The sequence below is a fragment of the Callithrix jacchus genome, chromosome 1 (genome assembly GCF_049354715.1).
Source record: "Callithrix jacchus isolate 240 chromosome 1, calJac240_pri, whole genome shotgun sequence".
NCBI classification, from domain to species: Eukaryota; Metazoa; Chordata; class Mammalia; order Primates; family Cebidae; genus Callithrix; species Callithrix jacchus.
Genome location: NC_133502.1, coordinates 212,200,733 through 212,221,319, shown reverse-complemented (window position 1 = coordinate 212,221,319; position 20,587 = coordinate 212,200,733). Strand labels below are relative to the sequence as shown.

Here is a 20,587-nt window from a genome sequence, read left to right as displayed (position 1 = left end):
CAAAAGGAGTTTGCAGTTTAATGGGGGATAGCAGGCCTGGTGTTATAGGAATTCAAAGGACAGGGAAGTCACTTCTGTTGTGGGGCCCTGGGAGGAGCCTCCAGGCTGGAAAGGCTTAGGGTGGAGACACCGACAGGGACAGCGTAAGGAGTGGACTGGCTGCAAAAGGCCTTGCTCAGCATTCGGAAACCATCCACACACCCAACTTTTTTCCACCAGGGGTGAGGAAGGCTGGAGATGGGAAGGCAGGTGGAGCTCAGAACGTGGAGGGTATCCAGCAAGGCTGGGAAGCTTGCCCCTGATCTGGTGGGTGGCGAGGAAGCCCTGAAGGGGCATGAGAAGGAGAGGAGCGTTCAGTTGTGTTCTGCTGACATCGATCTGCTGGAGCTGGGGTTAGAGACAAACGTGGTGGGAATGGAAAGCCATCACAGTCACTAGCGCCATTTTGGGGGAAGAGTGGACGTGGCTGGTGAGAGAACAGGGGCCCAGGGAGAGTCCGGCCCCAACCTGGGAGGTGAGCCCCGTGGGTGTGAGCATCCCCACTTTACAGAAGACGTGATGGAGACATTCAGATGTTTAACTCCTGTTCAAGATTCCACACTTGGTAAGCGGCAGACCAAACTCCCAACTGAAGATATAGGTCATTTCTTTACTCTTTTGTTTGTGTTGTTAACAATGATTAGCCATACAAGAGTCAATTATTGTAAAATCATCAAACAACGTAGATAAGGAGGGAATCCCTTCCTTGGAGCTTGCCCTTGTCAGACGGCTGGATGAGTGTCCTGGGGCGTCCGTAACTAACTGCCAGGGACTGGGTTGCTTACGATGACAGAAACGCACGGTGTCCCAGCGCTGGAGGCCAGAAGCCCTCATTCGAGGGGTGCAAAGGGCTGGCTCCTGAGGCTCCAGAGGAGGCCTGCTCCCTGCCTCTCAGCTTCTGCTGCTGGCCAGCAGTTGTCATTCATTTGCTCACCGCTGTGTCACTCCAGCCACCGCCTCCATCTGCCCGTGGCCTTCTCTTTTCTTTGCAGGGATGAGGTCTTGCTCTGTTGCCCAGGCTGGAGTGCAGTGGTGCAGTCACGGCTCACTGCAACCTTGAACTGCTGTGCTCAAGTGATTCTCTTGCCTCAGCTTCCCCAGTAGCTGAGACTATAGGCACAGGGCACCATGCCAGCCTACTTTTAAAATTTTGTTTATTTTTGTAGAGATGGAATCTCACTATGTTGCCCAGGGTGGTCTTGAACTCCTGGCCTCAAGCAGTCCTCCTGCCTCCATCTTCTGGAGTGCTGGGATTGCAGGTGTGAGCCGCCGTGCCTGGCCAGTTCTAATTATATCTACACAGGCATCAATCAGTCCTTAGGGCTCAGCAACCTCCAAGGGCATGATGGATGAGGAAGGACGTGATGGCCCCATCCATGCCAGCCCAGGGTCTAGGACGTGTGTGTTCTGAGAGCTTCTGGTGGTCACTGGGTCCAGTAGCCCCAAGCCCAGCTCCGCTGAGCAGCTCCGAGTGAGGTTGCCTTCCCTCCAACTTCTTGTCCAGTCTCTGGGACTGTCGTCTCCTGAGGCTCAGAGGAAGGAGGTCTCCCCTCACCGCAAGGTCATCTGCTGCTCATGCTTAGACTTCAGTGGGCCTGGGGACACTCGGGAATGAGGGACATTCTCACATGAAGACCCATCCCACAGAGTACTGACGGAGGATCAGGGGTTCATGCAGGGGCTGTGTCCCCGCTCTGGGAGCATGGGCCAGCTGAACTGTTCTGGGGCAGGCAGGACCCCTCTCGTGTTGGGGACAGCTCGCCTGGTTGGGACTGTCACTGATCATGGTGACAGGATTAGGTTGAGTATCACAGAGGCCTTGGACCCTTAGGTGTGTGGGGAGCTTTCTGAAAGCACAGAGTTCATGGCTTTCACCCTTCCCCCCGATTTGGGTGTTCGGGTCCCCTGCAGGGCATTGTCCTCATGGCTGGAGCAGCCTGGCCCTGTCCTCGGGCCTTGTCCTGTGCACGGGTCATTGTGGGAATACTGGGCTCATGCCCATCACAGACGGGACTCCTTTGGGGCCCGGATGCAAACTAGAGCATCCCAAGGAGGCTGTCACCATTTTGGTGACACCTTCCAGTGTGGCCCGGTGGTGTCAGGCTCCTGGTCAGGAGGGTGAACTTCCCTCTGGCTCAGCCATTTGCCTTGGACTGAGGAAGGCAGGTGGGGTTGACACAGGGGTGACGTCCAATGGATGGAGGGGCTGCATTTATTCCTCAGCCTGAGCCTGTCAAGAAGGATGAGGTCATCGTTGGCATCTTGATTTCTTGCCCCAGAGGCAAGAGCAGGAAAGGGGACAAGATCATCACCCAGAACTAAAACAGGCCTTTAAAATAATGTCCAGAATCTTCAGTTATGGGTGGTAGAATACACTGTTAAGAATTTTAGGTGAATTACTGTAAATTATATTTAGTAAATATGACTGAACTGAGTCTCAGGCTGGGAGAGGGTGTCTGGGGTGCTGGTCCTTATTTCTCTGGGCAACTCCAAGCCTTCCGCATTTCTCCAGAGCCCCAATCCCGCCCTGAGGTGCATGCCCTCCTGGTGTGGGCCCCAGCCACCCTGCGCCCTCTCCGGGCTGTGTCTCTGGTACACGCTGGGAGGATGGTGTCCTTGCTCATCTTCCTCAGGATGGAGGAGTCATAAGAGAAGCGTGTCTTTCTTTTCTTAAAAATGGTCTCTTGAATAATGTCCCTGTGCATTTTTGTTGATGGGCCCCTGTCCCAGCAAGGGTGAAGATGGGGACAGGTGGGGAGGGTTATGAGGACTGTCTTGCCATGGTGGGATGTTGTGTGTGACAAGAGGGAGAAGAGCCCTCAGGCCCACACGTGGGAGTGGAACCGTGGATGTGTGAACAGTGGCTGGTGAATGGCAGGGATCAGCGGGGCTCTCAGGTCTCTGGACCATGGTGGAGGGTGTGGCCTGTGATGGGGAGAGGCACGAGGGATGGCCCTGTGGTCCCTACACAGCTACTCAGTAAAGACCATTCACTCCAAGGAGCCAGGGCCTCGGGCTGGGCCCTGGGATGACTGAGGGGGGACTCGGCAGCCGGGTCCTCTCTGGCCCAGCAGAGTCCCTGAGCAGGGACCTTTGCATGGTCTTGGCAGGTGCTTCCTCTCAGGGCTCCCCCAATGGATAAAGCAAACCTTCCCCTTCCTGTGTCTGCAGCATGAGCCCAGCCCCAGCCCCGGGGCTCAGGGAGGGCTGGGCAATCCCAGACGGAAACGCCTCTGCAGCAGCCCCCTCCTCTGGAGAGGGTGGAAGGAAAGGAGGCCCGGGCACTCCTGCCCCATGGCAGGGTCAGGGGCTGAGTCCCCCCGGGCTTGGGCTCCTCTCCCCGTGCTCCTTGCTCACTGCACAGGCCGGGCAGGCCTTGGAGACCAGGTTTCAGTTCCCAGCTTGTGTCAGCTCCTGCGCCTCAGACCCCGTGAGCCTTATACTAGTGGGTGTCCACACTCACTCGTCTGCACCTGCAGGCTCCTCTCCCGGCCTGTGCTAACTCATCTGCCCACCACCTGTGCATCCCCGGGGGTGTCTCAGGCTCACCTGCACCCTGTGCTGACTCGGCCACTCCCCACCTGTGCATCCCCGGGGGTGTCTCAGGCTCCTGCACCCTGTGCTGACTCAGCCACTCCCCACCTGTGCATCCCCGGGGGTGTCTCAGGCTCCTGCACCCTCTGCTGACTCAGCCACTCCCCACCTGTGCATCCCCGGGGGCATCTCAGGCTCACCTGCACCCTGTGCTGACCCAGCCACTCCCCACCTGTGCGTCCCCGGGGGCATCTCAGGCTCACCTGCACCCTGTGCTGACTCAGCCACTCCCCACCTGTGCGTCCCAGGGGGCATCTCAGGCTCCTGCACCCTGTGCTGACTCAGCCATTCCCCACCTGTGCGTCCCTGGGGGTGTCTCAGGCTCACCTGCACCCTGTGCTGACGCAGCCACCTGTTCATCTCCGGGGGCATCTGTTCACCTGCACCCTGAGCAGTGGCTTCCGTGTTGGTGACTATATGACATGCTGGGACACATCCCTGGTTCCTCCTGAGATACGACCCAGACTCAGGCACCAGGGCTCCAGCTGAGTCTGATTTTCACTGCGATACTCTCTTGGCAGTGGAAGCTGCTTTAGGTCCTCGCCGTATTCAGACAGAAAGTGTGTAAGACAAAACCCCTGGGCCCAGAGACGGTGGCTGTGAGCGTCTTTCCACTACCTTCTGTGCAGTCCCTCAGGAGCCACCTGCCTCTCAGTGAGACACGCCCACGAGCAGGAGAGAGACGAGCAAACAGGAGGTGCCTTATCACAAGGCAGCCTCGGGCACCTCAGGAACGCACAGACGGACGGGGCAACACAGCCCAATGCCCAGCCCACAGGATCCGGACTAAATTATTAGGAGTTGGAACTGTTTTCTGTGCCTGGAAATCCTGGTCAGTACAGCCACATCCATCCACACATTCGCTCAGCAACCGATTCCGCACAGGGAGCCTGGTGTGTCCAGTGATGCGTCCAGGGCTGACGCGTCGGCACTCACCTGCACACGGACACGCTCTCCTCTGTCCCAGCCAGACGACACGTGAGGGGGACACGGCCACTAACCACCCTCACTGCTAACAGCCCCTGGACTCGCCCTCCTCTTCTCTCCATGGCCGCTGCCTTCCTCAGGCCAATCGCTCTCTCCTAGGGCCTCTCAGGTCTTAACCCAGCTCCACGTGACCCTGCTCCTGCTGTGGGTTCCCTTCTCCAGGGACTCCTCTCTAAGGATGATCTGCAGACATCAGAGAAGCACACGGCCCTTCACAGCCTGACTCCTCCTCGCAGCCCCATGGCCGGGCTCTCTGCTCCGCACCCTTGGCCAATCTTTAATAAGACAGTGAATTCTTGCTGATTTCCTATGAACGCTGTGCTCCTCCAGCCTGAGAGCGTTTGCAGATGGAGGCTGTTGATGCATTTCTTCTTTGTTATTTTTCTTTTTTCTCTCTTTTGTCTCCTTTCCAAACAATGAACTAACCTCCCTGGGAGTTGCCTCAGGCCCTGCACAAGGTGAGAACTGAAGCCTCAGCAGGTGGAGGGCGGGCAGCGTCTCCACTGCAGGGTGCTGTTATGTTTTGGCTCCACAGTCAGTTCCCCTAGAACTCCGAGGACAGCACCTCGGCCACACAAACCATTTGGCACAGGCCCCTGAAGTCTCTTGCCCAAGCCCTTTTACAATATAAAAGTAGAGAATCTCTCCTGGTCACCCGGTGAGAGACAGCTGGTGACGGCAGGGCACCGTGGGCGTGGCTGTGGTGTGGGGAGCAGGAAGGTGGGTCCATGAGGTCCCCACTGCCCTGGGCTTCCTGAGACCCGAAGTCCCCACAGCTGTGGGTCTTGCGCCGGCAGCCCAGACCTGCCAGGAAGACAATGGATGGCGTCTGTCCCTCTACCGGGCCTGGCACTCTGAGGAGGGGGAATTGGTAACATTTGGCTCATCTGCTCGACATTCCTCCTCCCTACTGCAAACATAAACTCCTCCAAGACAGGTCTCACAGAGAAGAACCAGCCCAGAGATGGATGTGCATGGAGAGCTGCCCTCTGGGTGTGGGGAGGTGCTGGGAGGAACGGAGGCCACTCACACCTGCCTTGGAGGGAACGGCTCCCTGAGGCCACAGGGGCATGGTCATTCCTCTCTCCCTCTCTCACCCCACACACCCCCCTCTCCTCTCTGATCGCACACTGTCCTGGACTCTGCAGTTTCCAGCTTCTCTGTCCCTCCAGAAGTCATGTCTCAGCCTGTGCTGACCCAGCGGTCCTCAGGATAAGCCTCCAGGAGGCAGAATCTCCACCCGAAGGGAACACCAGCAACTGGGGTCCTGCTGCCAGGACAGCCGGGAAGTGCCTCAACATCTGTTCTGCTGGGACGAGCCTGCTCTGAATCCCAGGGCAGGTCTCAGCTCCAGTCAGCAGCTCAGCCTCCCAGAGCTTCCCTGGGCTCCAGTAAGTGCAGGAGGCTGATGACACTGACATGGGACAGCAGCCTCAGTGCTGATCACACAGTGCTCGAGACCACGGGAAAGGAAGCCCAAATTCCCCTGTGCCGTCAGGGCTGGGGCCATCCCCTACTCCAGCCAGGCTGCACCTCTGCTGAGCTCTTCCACCCCAACCCAGGGTACAAGGCCTGACAGTCCTGAGAAAGCCGTCCCCTCTTTTCTCCACCTCTCCATGACTCGGCCATGGGCCGCTGTGATGCAAATACCACAGTAGTTCTGTGTCGAAATCAGTGTTACTGAGGCAGGCTTCATACGAAATCACATGTGTCTATATTAAAAGCACAGCTTGTGAGAAATGACTAATATGTAGAAATGGATAAACAGATGTGTGTGTGTGACTGTGTGCATGTGTGAGAGTGTGTGTGTGACTGTGTGCATGTGAGAGAGAGAGTGTGTGTGTGTGACTGTGTGCATGTGAGAGTGTGTGTGTGTGTGACTGTGTGCATGTGTGTGTGAGAGAGAGAGAGAGAGAGTGTGTGTGTGTGTGTGTGTGTGGAGAGAGAGAGACAGAGAGGGAAAATCCCTTAACTGCTCCACAATGCACGTACAGACTATCCCACCAGCCCTGGCCCCAAGCGCCAGGAATTCGCTTTCTGTCACTACAGATGAGATTTCTCTTGTGTAGGATTTCATCCTGGGAGAAACATGTAACACGTCCTCTGTCATACCGACCTCCTAGCCCTCAACACGGCAGCTTTGAAATTCACTCGTGGTGTTGTGTGTTTATGTCGTGCGGGGCCGCACTGGATGGACGTATTTTAGTCTCTCCTACTGGCAATCACTTGGGCTGTGTCCAGCTTAACCCATTATGCACAATCCCGCAATGTTCCTTCCTCTGGAAATCATTATGTGGACACACGTTCTTGTTTCTCTTGGGCACTTCACTAAGGCTAGACTGTAATACCTTAGGACGGAGTCTATGTGAGCTCTGGGAAGAGTGAGCAAGCATTTGCAGAGCGGCTGTGCTCCTGGCAGCAGGTAACAGAGGAGCGCCTGTCCATGTCCCGTCAAGAGATCTTCATGCCTGACTCCCTCTGGGCCGTCATTGTGTTTGCGTAATGAGACTGCATGATGACTTAATTTCCATTTCAGACTCATGATCTATACATGTTATATGCCCAGTGGGCATCTGCACAGATTCTCTGACCCAGGGGCCGTGCGGCGCCCTTCACACGTCTCCCTGAGCAGTCCCTCGTGGTTTCGCCAGCATTGCTGCTGCTCTTCTTCCTGTGTCCTCCACGCTGGCCTGCGCGGTGCTCACTGGGAACAGGAAAGGCCTGCAGGAACAAGGGCAGCACCCTCTGCCTCTGGGACCACAGCTGGCACCTTGGGCCAGGCCCTGCAGAGCAAGGACAGTGGGAAGGCCCCTCCAGGCCTGGGCACCATGAGTCCACAGTGTCTGATATGCAGCGACTCAGTAGTGGAGACTGTCCCATGAGTCCCCTGGAAAGGAGCTGCTGTGTCTGAGCCCCACCCCACAGGGCTCCGGTGTGACCCCAGGCACTGGGGCTGGCCCTGCAGGAGTGGGTCTAGAACAGCACTGTGTTGGGCCGTCTACACTAAGGCCAGGCTCCTCTCCTGCTCACAGTCCTGGCTGCCTGCGCAGCTTGGGGGAGGTCAGGCAACACTGAGCCTTCCTTCCCCATCTCCCCTCCTGACCTTTTGGTTTTGCATGTGTTTTCAGGAGCTGCCTCCCAGGCTGTGGTGACTCAGGAAGCGTCACTGTCCACAGCTCCTGGAGGGCCACTCACTCCCCTGTGGCTGCAGTGCTGGGCCGTCATCACCAGCCCTCTGCCCGCTGCATCCATCAGAAACGCAGTCTAATCTATTAGCCCAGGGTCTCATAGGTGACACCAGCAACCAGGGCCCAGGGGTCCCCGTCGGATTTTAGGCTCCCTGCTTGGTGACAAGGCTGCCCTGTTGTCACGGGTCCAGCCTGAGCAGGAGGCCAGGTGTTGCTGTGCTCCATGGCACAGTGGGCCTCTTCACATGACGTGGATGGCCCGAGCAGGGCGCTGTGGTAAAGCCCCATAAACTAGGTGGCGCACACGCAACAGAAATTCACTTCTCACTGTCCGGGAAGCTGGGAGGTAAAACATGGAGGCACTGGGGTGGGCGATGCCTGGGAGGGCGATGCCTGGGGGGGCGATGCCTGGGGAGGGTCTGCCTCCTCCTTTGTGGGCGGCTCTTTCTGCTGCGTCCGTGCCGGGCGGGGGTGGGAGAAGCTGTGGGAGGCTCTTTCGTTAGGCCTCAGCCCTTATGACCTACTCACTGCATAGAGGCTGTGCTTCCTGAGGCCATCGCACTGGGGCTTGGATATCCACACATGGCTCTGTGGACACATTCAGTGTCCGGCTGGGGCAGCCGGGAGGGCAGTGGAGGAGGACAGTGACCCTCAGTTACCGCTGGAGACCAGCAGGTTCTATGGCTCCTTCCACTGACGACCTCTTGACATTTTTTTTTCTGGGCAGAAAGGCTGAACAGATTCCTGGAGAAACTGCCCCATGAAATGAGCACGTCTAAACAGTGCACCGGGTGGACATTAGTGGGCTTGATGGTGTCCACGCGGTGCCTCTTCAGGGCTGTGTGTGCTTTCCCGAATGCCTGAATACCGCCGGTCATCCAGCGTCATCGGAGATGCCTTATGGGTCTTGCGGTTGGATAAGGGGTCACTCAACTGCACTTCCAGGGACCGCCGGTGCTCCATGACTGAGCTGTGAGCGGTGATGAACCCCTGGCCCCTCACCCAGGTCGGGACTTGGAGGGGCTGTCCCAGCTCCAGAGGTCATCACAGAAGGGGCTGAGTTTGCTAAAACTGCCCCACACTGAGGCCGATTCTTGAAGCTCCACAACCGCAGGCGGGTCGCTAAACCAGGAGTAGGCGGAGGGGCGGAGACGCCAAGTTGCTGCTACTAGACGTGGGAGTGCAGCGCAGACGGAGAGGTCCACTTCCAACCCCCACCTGACGCACTCCGGGAGAGCTCGGTCCCAGGTTCTAGTGTCTGGCAGAGAGCTGTGCCCATGGATATCCCGCAGTGCAGGCCGGCACCAAGACCCAGCCCAATCGCTCTACGCTCAATTCTCAAGAGATGATAACCAACAAATCCCAAGTGTCTGATATTTGGTGGTGGCAGAGGCAGAAAAGATCAGGTCGTGTGGAGAAGATAATCTGTGAGAAACAAAGCAAGGAAAGATGGTGACCGACGTGACACTCAAAGGCCATAGACATAATCGCTTTTTAAACTGTATCATTAACATTTTACAAATTACACATATTTCCTTTTTTTCTGATTTCACCTCCTCCCCCTTCCTCATCTCTGTAGCAGCAGGCCTGGCTGGGCTGCCCCTGGGAAGCCTCTGTTGGGATTCACTTGGGGTGGCTGGCAAAATATTAGGGAAATATTAGGGAAAGTTATAGATTAGTCTCAAGCCTTTTGGAAGGCTGAGAGGTTTTATTGGGACAGGCTGAAGGCAGCCGGTCCATTACGCTGGGGAAAAGCTGGGGATGATGAAAGGCTTTCCCAGTTAGGTGCTGACCCCACATCCCTTTGCCTCTTCTCTTTTCCTCATGTAAACTTTGTGCTGGATGTTCCTCTCAGGGGGAGGTGAAAGGGGAATTACCTGTTAATGGTGTTTGCTCTGGGTCACGCTTTTCACCGTGTTAATTACCCACAAGCATGTTGGCTTAGAACCCCTGTTACTGAATAAATGTAAGGAATTCATACTGAATAAATGTGAGGACGGACAGGGGTCTGGTCCATTGGCTGCAGCCACCCTCTGAAAGCAGCCGACGACCGTCCCGGCCCACTTGAATCACTGAAGCAGGTGTGAGAGGGCATTTATTCACCCATCATTGAGTCAGGGACGCAGACAGACCCCTGCTGGTGGTGACTGACATCTCAAGCCTCTTCTGTGGTGCCCTCTCTCCATTGTGTGCATCTACCTGGAGTATCTTCATTGTCACTGCTGGAATCATGTCTCCTGTGGCCAATCAAGCCTGGAGAAACAAACACTAGAAAAAAAGGTGTCACCCAGAGGAGCTCACAGTCCTGCTTGCCACAGGGAAGGCCACACCAGCTCCCACAGCAACTCCCTGCTCTGTCCTCTGCCTTCTCAGAACTGATCTGGGCTCTCTGGCAACAGAGGCCTTCATCAAGTCACTGCTCACATTTGCAAACTTTCCCTTCAAGAGAAGACCCCCTTTCAACCTGCCACTCCCCTGTCCTCTAGGTCATTACAGCTCTCACTGCCAGCCTTGTCAATGTGGGGCCCCAACCGCTACGGGCAGGCTTCAGGTCAGTGATCCAACAAACAGACCCTGCACCAGGGCAGAGCCGCTGCGGCAAGACTACCCTGTGCAGACGCAAATGTTCTCTCTGCAATGTGTGCAGGGCTCCTGGGTGCGGAAACAGGCCCAGCGTGATGAGGGACGAGATATTACATTAAAAAAATAATAATTAAAATAGTGCTGGGGATCCGGACCCGTGCGGGACATCACCCCGCCTCCCCTGGTTTTTCCTTGTGGAGCAGCTCTCAATGGACAAGTGCAATCTTCCATGTAGTAGGCACTTCCTGCACACAGGCACACGGACTGGCCACTCTGTGAGGCCCGGGGGTGCTAGAGGGTTCACAGCTCGGGGCAAATTGTAAGCAGAGTCAAGAGCATGGCCCTGAAAACCTGTGCTGGAAAATCTGGGGGGCGGCAGCAAAGGGGAGGGACAGCTCACTGTCCCCAGGAGCCCACCCTCATCTCCCCTGCCCTGGCCAGGGGGGTGTCATGAACTACACACATACAAAGCATACATTTGATAAAATTTAAATAAATAAATATGCAATCATGGAGATGCGAGTTTTTCATTCGGAAACTGACCATAATGGCCGTGCTGCCAGGGGCATGTGAATGCAGGGCCTCCCAGACAGCCGCACTCAGAGAGCAGAAGTGCCTTTACATGAAGAGCGCCTGCCCCGTACACCAGCCTCCCACCATCTGAAGGGGAGTCCACCTGCTCCCCGAAATGCGCCCATTACTCTCTATCTGGAAAATCAGCTTCCATCACCACTTCCCTGATCCTCACCCCTCATAGGAACCCAGAATCAAGGAGCCTCCCCAGCCAAAGCCGAAAGGAAAGTTCCACTTTCCACGTCTCCTCCACTTCTTCTCAGCGAGTGAGTGATTCCCGATCATGCACCACTTTTACTCACTCTCGGGATGATCTGTCACTGAAACGGGAAGGGTCCCCTTGTTCCCCTGCAGGTTTTCTAATATGAGACAAAGTGCGGCATGCCGGTTTGCTGCACCTGTCAACCATCACCTAGGTGTTAAGCCCCGCATACATTAGCCCTTTACCCCCATGCTCTGCCTGTCCCGCTTCCCCCGCAGCAGGCCCCCGTGTGTGTTGCTCCCCTCTCTAACACTGTGCACATCTAATACCACTCCCTTCCTAGTGACAAATCTAAGAGATGAGTAAGGGAAATTCTCTTGCTTTTGTCTGGAGAAGCTCCCTGGCTTCAGGTGCCTGATAGGCGTGAGGATCTGGGGTGTGGTGTGAGAAACAGATGGCTCCATGAAGAACTGTGATCATCCACTAAGGTCCCCGGAAACAGCCGTATCTCTTAGCTGGTGTGGGGCTGTGTGCAGGAGGGCTGGGAGGTAAGTAGCAGTGAGCTAATATGTAGTGATTGTGAATGTGTCTGTCCATGTGCTTCTTTTCCCCTGCAAATGTGGACTCACGTGCACAGCACAGTACAAGTGCCACATTTTTTGAATTCCTGGCCTATCCTGTCCCCTCAGCCTCCCGAGTCATGTCATTCATCCAATAAAAAGGAAGGAAAAAACCCACAACGACCTACACTTCATATAAATCACCTCTTTCCTCTTTCCCCGCAGCTGTACCCGAAGGCCAGTTTAATATCCTACTTCGTTACTGTGGGATGGGAAGGGTACAGAAAGAATGAATCCAGAACGTGGCATGAAAGAGGCAAACATGAACCCAGAAGTGGGTCCCAGGGTCGGTGCTCTGTGTTATTCAACAGCGTCACTTCTTCGTTTCCCATTAGCACCCTCATAGTTTTGGGGATGTTGACCAGTGGCTCAGCCACTGTACCGCTTCTGGTTTTCCAATATTGCCAAGGGAATAACAGACCTATGTGAGGTGCACAGCGGGATCCCATCTGCACAACGCTTTCTTCTGTATAATTGCAGAGAACATCATGGGAGAGAATACACAGTGGGCACCATGAAGGAACCCACTTCGTGAGGGACCGACTTGCTGCTTGAGTGCATGGAAACCTGATTCTGGGACCCTGCTGGGAAGGAGGATTGGGGTCTCCTGGGAGAAAGTTACTGTGACAATATAGAACTCCAGCCAGGGAGGCTATAGGAAGCTTTGTCAACCCAGAGAAAAGACCAGGGAATCATGTGTGAGGCAGCCTGGCTTCAGCTGGAGGAGGAGTGGGCGAGTCACTCTTTCTAATGACTTGACCTGATTTTTATTTTTATTTTTTGATACAGAGTCTCACTCTGTCACTGAGGCTGGAGTGCAATGGCTCGATCTTGGCTTCCTGCAACCTCCGCCTCCTGGGTTCAAGTGACTCTCCACCTTAGCTTCTGAGGTAGCTGAGACCACAGGTACGCACCACCAGGACCAGATCACTACTGTATCGTTAGGAGAGACTGGGTTTCACTATATGGCAAGACAGATCACAAATGTCTGAGCACGTGATCCGCCCACCTCAGCTCCTCAAAGTGCTGGGATCGCAGCTGTGAGCCACTGCGCCTGGCCTGAATCTATTTTCCTAACAATGCTGAGGTTAAGTTTCTCCCAATATTCTTTCTGCTTCTAAAGGACAGTGCCTTTCTGTACTAACCAGTCTTAAGGTGACTATTTTCACACTAACAAGGTAGTCACAGCCACAAAGCCAGGGCTCTTTTGTTTCTTTCTGCCCCTCTCCTTTGCCTTCCTTCAGCACCAAGGAGAGTGGTCCAGCAGCAGCTCAGTCCATGCAGGTCAACCGCCCAGCTCCACACACTCCAGCCCCCGTCCACGTTCCCCAAAGCCCTTGTGGGATGCCTTAGCAGCACCAGTGCACTGACTGTCTCTCTGTGTTCTCCTAGGTCCTGTTCAGATCCTACAGCATCTCACCATGGAAGATATAGAAGATGACGAGATAAGATGCCCTCTGACCTGATAAGATGCCTTTCTTCGTCTCAAAAAGAAATGTCTTTGTCTGGGGCTTCTAGAATATCAAGTGAATATCCGTTTTGACTGCCATTGTGAATCAGGCCCCAGTTGCTCATGGGCTCCAGTGACCGTCACTGGAATTTGGGAGTGTCATCCCAACTAATACGTGATGATACACTGGGAGGGCTTTAAACGACAGCATGGATTATCCGCTGTAACACACTGATTCTCAATGTCAGTTGAAACACGGCATCACTGGCAAACTGTCTGAGAGCGAGCACATTTCTCAGTAGCAACTTTTTCTTCTTGAAAAATAATTTTGTGTTTCTCAGCCGCCAGGGACACTTGCTAAATACTCTGAGAAAACCACTGCCTTTTCCACAGGCATCCTCTATGCTTCATTTGGGGGCCAGTGACTTGATCGCTGTTTGATGTCTGGTTTTCTAATGTCACCACATGAATAAAAGTCCCGTGGAATCAGGACCCAGCATGATATCATGCTCGTTGTTTCTGTTTTTCTTTTTTTTTCCTCTTATTGCAGGAAAATTCTATTCCCAAACAAGAGCAATGTATGTATCCTTTAAAAAAAAAAAAAAAAAAAACAGCTTTATTGAGATGTAGTTGACACACAAACCAGTTCACCCATTTAAAGTGGGTGATTAAATGGTCAGTGTTTTACTATATTTACAGGGTACTGCGAGCATTTTTACACTCTAATTTTAGAACCTTTTAATCCCCCCTCAAAGAAACCCTGTCAGTAGTCACTCCCGTTTTCCCCAACCCCCACACTCCTGGTTCTAGGCAGCCCTAATTTACGTCCTGTTTCTGTGTTAACCAGTTCTTAGGCTATTTGCCATTGATGAGGTGGCCCTATCTAGAAAAGCCAAGGCTGTTTAATTTCTTTCTGCCCTTCCCTTTGCCTTTCTTCGCACCAAAGAGAATGGTCCAGCAGCAGCTTAGTCAAAACTACTATTCACTTGATATTCTAGAAGCTTGACAACCACCATGCTTATCAACCGCCCAACTCCACACAATCCAGCCCCATCCACATTCCCCGAGCCTCCTCGTGGGATTCCTCAGCAGCACCAATGCACTGACTGTCCCTCTCTGTTCTCCTATCTCTGGTTCAAGACCTGGGGATGTGTGCACGTGACAAACTGAAGGAAGAGATGTCATCAAACACAGGAAGCCGCATTTCTTTGTCTGGAAGAAAAATGGTTACTTCCAAAGGCTTCTAGCGTAGTCAGTGCATATCAGTTTTCACTGACACCGTGAATCAGGCCTCATTTGTTCATGGACTCTAGCGACCGGTCCCTAGAGTTTGGAAGTGTCTTCCCAACTAATACGTAATACACTGGGAGGTTTCTAAATAACAGCATCCATTATCTGCTGTAATGCATTGATTGACAATGTCAGTCAAACACGGCCTCACTGACAAACTGTCTGAGAGCGAGCATATTTCTCCGTAGCAACTTTTTCTTCTTGAAAAATAATTTTGTGTTTCTCAGCCGCCAGGGACACTTGCTAAATACTCTGAGAAAACCCACTGCCTTTTCCACAGGCATCCTCTATGCTTTACTTGGGGGCCAGTGACTTGATCACTGTTTGACGTCTGGTTTTCTAATGTCACCAAGTGAATAAAAGGCCTGTGCCTACGGGACCCAGGATGAGCTGATCCTCATGTTGTTTTTTTTCTCTTGTTGCAGGAGAACCCTACAGCCCAAAATCGCCATCGTAAGTATTCTTTAAAACAAACAAAAAAACCCAGCTCTATTGACACGTTTGACATTCAGAACAATTCACCTATGTACAGTGTGTGATTCCGTGTTTTTACTATAATTTACATGGTTGTGCACACATTTTTACAATCTAATTATAGAATCTTTTCATTCCCCTTAGGAGTCACTTCTCTTTTTTCCCCAAGCCCACATCCCTGGCCGTGGGCAGCCACTAATCCATTTTCTCTTTCTCTAGATTTGCCTACTCTGGCAATTTCTTGTTTAATTCCATTTTTATTTTCAGCTCGAAGATATGTGTGCAGGATCTGCAGGGTGTTGGTGTTGTTAATGAATGAGAGCTTCTTACGTTGCTCAGGTTGGCCTTGGACTCATAGCCTCGCCTCCTTATGCACCAGGACAACTGGCCGGAGCCACCGCGGCTCCCTGAAGGTTTTTTAATATAGGAAAAAGTGCGGTATGGCGGTTTGTTGCACCCGTGAACCCATCACCTAGGTGTAAGCCCCGCATTCATTAGCCCTTTACCCCCATGCTCTGCCTGTCCTGCTTCCCCTGCAGCAGGCCCCCGTGTGTGTTGCTCCCCTCTCTAACACTGTGCACATCTAATACCACTCCCTTCCTAGTGACAAATCTAAGAGATGAGTAAGGGAAATTCTCTTGCTTTTGTCTGGAGAAGCTCCCTGGCTTCAGGTGCCTGATAGGCGTGAGGATCTGGGGTGTGGTGTGAGAAACAGATGGCTCCGTGAAGAACTGTGAGCATCCACTGAGGTCCCCGGAAACAGCATATCTCTTAGCTGGTGTGGGGCTGTGTGCAGGAGGGCTGGGAGGTAAGCAGCAGTGAGCTAATATGTAGTGATTGTGCATGTGTCTGTCCATGTGCTTCTTTTCCCCTGCAAATGTGGACTCACGTGCACAGCACAGTGCAAGTGTCACTTTTTTGAATTCCTGGCCTATAGTGATCCTGTCACCTCAGCCTCCCGGGTCATGTCATTCATCTAATTAAAGGGAAGAAAAGAGACCGGCGGCGGCGGCGGCACATTCAGGCCGGGCCGGCGCGGGAGGAGTTCTGGGGCCACGGGCCGGGGCCGGGCTGACGCTTTGACAGCTGGAAAGAGCGCGGAGCCAGCGCCTGGGCGGGAGGGAGGGAAGCGCGGCGAGGAGAGCGAGTGAGCGAGCGCCGGGGAGGGGCCGGGAGCGGGGGCAGCTCGGGAGAGCCGGGGCGGCGGCGGCGAGACTCGGCGTCCTCTTCCCAGCAAACCACGTTTGCCGAAGGCAAAGGCTCGGCGCTGCCCTCGGACGGGCGGGCTCGGGAAAAGTCAGCTTTAAACGTCTACGAGTATTTACTGCACGTAGGAGCCCAGAAATCTGCACAGACTCCTTATCCGAGATTCGATGGGAAAAAGACATCACGCTGGGAGAACCGCCTGGGGTTTTGCACCCGTGGCGGCGTTTTGGGACCTTTCCTGGGCAGCTCCTGAAAGGAGAGGCGCTTGTGAACATCCAAGTGAAGCAAAAGCCTGTCGTGATTCTAGTGCAGCAGCTGCCCCGAGCCCCGTGCTTGGCAACATTCCCCCCAATGATGGGGTGCCGGGAGGCCCCAGCCCGCCAGGTTTCTTTCAGGGTCCTCCGGGGTCACAGCCCTCGCCGCACGCACAGCCTCCACCTCACAATCCTAGCAACATGATGGGACCCCACAGTCAGCCTTTTATGTTACGGAGATATGCAGGCAGCCCCAGGCCCCCGATCAGAATGGGAAGCCAGCCTCCGGGAGGGGTTCCTGGGACACAGCCATTGCTGCCCAATTCCATGGATCCCACACGACAACAAGCCCACCCCAACATGGGAGGATCAATGCAGAGAATGAACCCTCCCCCAGGCATGGGGCCCATGGGTCCTGGCCCACAGAATTACAACAGCGGCATGAGACCATCACCCAACTCCCTCGGTCCCCCCCATGCCCGGGATTAACATGGGCCCCGGAGCTGGCAGGCCCTGGCCCAATCCTAACAGTGCTAACTCGATTCCATACTCCTCCTCATCACCCGGTACCTATGTGGGACCCCCTGGTGGTGGGGAACCCCTGGTGGTGGCGGCCCTCCAGGAACACCCATTATGCCCAGTCCCGCAGATTCAACTAATTCCAGTGACAACATCTACACAATGATTAATCTGGTGCCTCCTGGAGGCAGCAGGTCCAGCTTCCCAATGGGTCCCGGCTCGGATGGTCCGACGGGCGGCATAAAGCCACACCACATGAACGAATCGTTAGGGTCAGACCACATAGATGGACTTCCAAAAAATTCTCCTAACAACATAAGTGGCATTAGCAATCCTCCAGGCACCCCTCGAGATGATGGCAAGCTAGGAGGGAACTTCCTCCACTCCTTTCAGAACGACAATTATTCTCCAAGCATGATGATGAGTGTGTGATTCCCCCTTCTCCAAGACGCTGAGAGAGCCAGCATTGCAGGCGGGAAGATGCCAGAAATTATGCAAGAAGTGAGGTGTCATTATCTAGGAGCTGGTGGGGAGGGCATCTCCCTGCTCCCCTCAACCCCCTCCCACCCCCTCCCACCCCCTCCACCTTTCCCAATTTTAGTTTCATCCAATAAAAAGGCCGAACTTTTTATTCCATAAAACATGAAGGACAAAACTCAAAATGTATTTCGAGTCAGTGACCAGGAAAATCCTACCCCTCGCTCTTTCCCCAAAGGACCTTTTCTGTACATGACACTTTTTTGTTGTTTCTTTGGGATTTTACCATTGTTGGGAGTTTTTTATTTGTTTTCAGGGGGGTTTTTTGTGGGAAGAATTTTAAATGGAAGCTTCTAGCAAGCCCCCCACCACAACCAACCCCTATGCTTTCTTCTTAAAAGAAAAAAAAAAAGAAAACCGGAAGCCCTGCTGACTGTGCCCAAGCCCTTCTATCAGGAAAGCTAGTCTAGGTGTGAGAGCCTACATTGTCTGCAGCCATCAAAAATAATAATAAACTGGATAGGTTACAATACATACAGGAATACATAATAATAACGGGAAGAAACATTTCCAATCACCACACACTTCACATAAGTCACCTTTTTCTCCCTCACCACAGCTGTACTGAAGGCCAGTTTAATATCCTACTTAGTTATTGTGGGATGGGAAGGGTACAGAAAGGAATGAACCCAGATTTTGACCTCCTGAATGAAAGAGGAAAACATGAACCCAGAAACGGGTCCCAATGTTGATGCTCTGTGATATTCAACTGTGTCACTCAGGCATGGGTTAAGGTGTCCCCACACCAGGGAGTTCCAGCACTTATGTACACCTGGAACTGTCATGACGTATGAGCATGCCAAACATTGCCCATCATCAAACGGGGCCTCAGTGGTCACATAACTCAGGGTAGCAAAAGGCATATGGAAAAACAGGCCATTAACGTGGACGTTACTGTGAAGTACACATGGAAAGCCCAAGGCTTCTGGTCAGCTCAGAGATTCTGAGAAGTAAGGGAACCACACAGAGCAGTGTATGCCAACGTGTGTTAGTGCTGGGGTCACTCTTCAGCACTTAGTGAAAACAGGGAAAAGTCAGGAAGATATTGTATTGTATTGAAGAGCATGACCACCTCAAGCCTCAGAATTGCTCTAATCTGTGCAGACAGACAAGGGCCAGTGCCACGTGAAAATGCAGAGGACAACATGTTGTTAGCCTGGTGCCCATCACCAGGTATAGCAGGTTCTGGGAGCTCGGCCTGTTGAATGAAGCCTGATGTTTAGGGAATCTCCTCAGGGAGAGTGACACAGAAGCTGCTTTGGCCCCTGATTACAGGGGCACAAAAATGTGTGTGCAACCATGGTTCCAAACGAAGACTTTAAAAAAGAGAAATCATGTTGATCTTTAATCGTAGCTTTTAGTATCAAAATTTTTCCTGACCTATATGAAAAAGAATGTGTGATAAATAACTTGGCTAAAATGGAATCAATTTCGCCCATAAAGTGGGCCTTTAACGAAGTAATAAATTCTTTAAAAGAGATGATAAATGTAGTACCAGCATGGTAGGGTCCTGAGTACTGACACGGTCTTGAATACATTCAGAAAATGCACTGGTTTAGAAGAGCTTCAAAAACATGTGAGAGGGAGAGAGGCCCTCTTCCACTGCACCTTAGTGTGCCTTTCAGTTTCCATTTTCGGCTGACTCCTTTGTGCTGCTGCCTGACTCTAGTACAGGGCAGAGACCTCCATGTCTCATCTCCTTTCTGCTGCCTTCCCTTGCCAGCCCTCTTCCACCCAGGGGGATGGCCCAGCATCAACTCAGTCCGTGCTTCATAATCCCCTACCTCCATACCCCACATCCAGCAAAGCTCCCTGAGTAATTCACAGCCACCAACCACCAGGGTGCTGAGCTTTCCCCTGGGTCCTTTCAGTGTCTTTGGACAACTATGCCAGCACTATGAGCCTAAAATTGTGGGAGGAAGAAGATGATGAAAACTATATGAATCTGATTCAGGGATCCCGCTGGGAAGGATGATTGGGGGTCTCCTGAGAGAAAGTGATTTAGCCAATATAGAACTCCAGCCAGAGAGGCTGTAGAAGGTTTATCAACTCAGAACAAAGACCAGGAAATGAGGTATGAGGCCGCGTGGCTTCAGCTGGGGGTAGAGGAGGGGGTGAGTCACTCTTTCTAATGACTTGTCCTGATGCTTTTGTTTCTAAAGGCTGGATTCTTGGAGCCTCTTCATTGCGGGTCGTCTTCATTGAGTCTGAATACGACCCCCCAAGGTAGGGAACTACTTTATCAACTCAGAACAAAGACCAGGGAATGACGCGTGAGGCCGCGTGGCTTCAGCTGGAGGAAGAGGAGTGGGTGAGTCACTCTTTCTAATGACTTTCCTGATGTTTTTGTTTCTAAAGGCTGGCTTCTTGGAGCATCTTCAGAGTCAATGAAGACGACCCCCAAGATTGGGAACTGCTTTCCAGGTAGGACCTAATGGGAAAGGGTTCCTAAGAGCTTTCAGGTTATCCCCGCTGCTTGAGGGGCTGAAGCAGGGGGTATGAAATCAGAAAGAAAATGAAAATGTGTGTGAGGTTTGGTTTGTTATTTTCAAAGTTTCTTGTCATAAAGGTAGGAACTGTGTCTCTGGGCTATGAGGGTGCTGTGATCATTGGAGATGATCTCTGCAGTACACCTGCTCTTTTCTGCCCAGTGAAGCATCAAAACCTTTGGTTTGGATTAATCAGCAATTTTGGGGATTGTGCACATAATAAGATATAAAACTAGTGGCACCCTGTATCCAGTCTGGGGTGCTTCATTAAACCCAGAACTGAGTTTGACGCTGTCTGTCATTTGCTTTTCTTGATGAGAACCCTGAACACCTAACCATTGCCAGCACCCTCTTTTGAGACCCTCAACATCAAGGGTCTGGAAGAGAACATCTGAGAGGGTGAGAGGGCACTCCCTCCCTTCACTCCTTGAAGCTACAGTGAAGCTGTAGTGAACCAGTGAAGACATCCCTGGTTCATCCCTGAAGTTTCTCTGCCACATTTACGTCGACCTCCTCCTTAAGGGAACTGCTCTGACTGCCAATGATTTGTTTAGACTTCCCCAGGTTTGGAATATTATACAT

The 20,587-nt window shown here is 53.0% G+C and overlaps 1 long non-coding RNA gene and 1 pseudogene across 1 annotated transcript; one reads left to right on the top strand and one right to left on the bottom strand.

Annotated features, from left to right (window-relative positions):
• Window positions 1–6,318: 6,318 nt before the first annotated feature.
• LOC144578355 (uncharacterized) lies at window positions 6,319–10,524 on the bottom strand. Its single transcript, XR_013523930.1, has 2 exons — window positions 9,912–10,524; window positions 6,319–9,233 (listed from the first exon to the last, which is right to left on the bottom strand). It is a non-coding gene; the product is annotated as an uncharacterized LOC144578355 (long non-coding RNA).
• A 5,621-nt stretch (window positions 10,525–16,145) lies between these two features.
• On the top strand, window positions 16,146–17,765 carry LOC118151053 (single-stranded DNA-binding protein 3 pseudogene; annotated as a pseudogene).
• Window positions 17,766–20,587: the final 2,822 nt, after the last annotated feature.